The following is a 1,620-nucleotide window of genomic DNA, read 5'->3' as shown; positions in this document are numbered from 1 at the left end:
TTTGTAGTTGTCTTTAACGTCTCTAGCAAGACATTAGGCTCTTTTAGCCCGGGTCAAAGATCTTATAATGCATCCCCTCCTTGTTGGGGTGATAGATGCTTTGAACTTCTCCCAACAAATGGTTCTTTGAAGAACTTGTTGGATTAAGTTCAAAAGAAATCTTTGGTCCCTTGTCTATGCAATCACAACCTTTGGGCTTCCATGCCCTTTCAAAGCAAGAGTTTGAAATAAGACTTTTAGAATGCAAGGTTGAAGATGATCCTTTGGAAATTTTGGTTTTACACAAAAGCTCATTTCCTTGACATTGAAGATTATGACATTCATCTACAACATTAACTTCTCCTTCATATTTGTCAAATGAATTGGGTGTGGGATTAAAGATATTCAACTTCACCTTTATGTGGTCAAATGAGATCTTCATTATCCTCGTCCTACAATTGATGTTGGCATTAGCGGTTACCAAGAAAGGACGGCTAAGGATAACGGGAATTTGGCTCTTAAGATTGGGAACCGGTTCCGTGTCCATGACAACGAAATCAACCGGGAAGAAGAATTTGTCAATCTTTATCAAAACATCCTCCATTATACCCCTAGGCTTCTAAATGGATCGGTCGGCAAGTTGCAAAACTATTGACATTGGTTTCAATTCACCTAGGCCCAATTTGACATAAACTGAGTATGGAAGAAGGTTAACACCTGCTCTTAAGTCAAGAAGCGCCCGATTAATGATCTGATCACCAATAATGCATGACGTAGTGGGTGAACCGGGGTACTGATAAGCGCCGAATATTGCATATTCAAGCGCCCTTAATTGCATTAGTTAAGTCCATTGTTCGTTTAATTATGTAGATTACTTTCATTTGTATGTTTTTGTGCATTTTTAGGTTCAATTGCAATAAAGGAGCAAGAAGGGTGTTTTGTAGAGTTTTTGAATATCAAGGTGCCAATTCTGAAATTCTGGCAGCAGTGAAGCTCAATTTTGATTGCCACTTTTGACCTAGAAAGCTCGAGATCTGGACTTCCATTATAAAATGGCATATTTAGAGCTCTGAGATAGCTTTCTAAATCTTCAAACGGTTTGTCATTCAGAGCTCAGAGGAGAGAGTTATGGCCTTGTTACCATAGGTGCGCAGAACTGCCTGGCAGCAATGAAATTCTGCCTTGATCTTCATTTTCGACCAACCATCCTTGAGAATTCGATCTCCACCAAAACATGAAGTATTTAAAGCTATGAATTAGCTCTCCAAATCTTCAAACGGTTCATCATTCGGAGTTTGGAGCGCAAAGTTATGGCTGTTTAACCAAAGTAGGTCTGGGCGGAGCAAGGCAAGAATGGAGCATTCTGCTCCAATTTCGAGTGCTCGAGCCCTTATTTCGAGTGCTCGAAATTAGGGCAGAATTGCATCCAGAAATGGCCCATTTTCAGCCACTTGCATCTTGGGTTCCTCAATTCTAATTTCCCTCTTTAATGGTTGGTTGGAGATGTTGGTTGGTGGGGGTTTCTAGAGCCTTATCTCTAGAAGATAAGAGAGGGAAGCCACACAATACATTAATCCTACATTTTCTACAAGATTAGAGGAGAGAGAAGAGAGCAAAAGAGGTGTGTTCTTCAAGCTCTAA

Source organism: Cornus florida, unplaced genomic scaffold, assembly GCF_030987335.1.
Source record: "Cornus florida cultivar Cherokee Brave unplaced genomic scaffold, ASM3098733v1 CherokeeBrave_3.0.0_Hap2_Chr07, whole genome shotgun sequence".
Lineage (NCBI taxonomy): Eukaryota > Viridiplantae > Streptophyta > Magnoliopsida > Cornales > Cornaceae > Cornus > Cornus florida.
Note: the sequence above shows the minus strand (reverse complement) of the source record.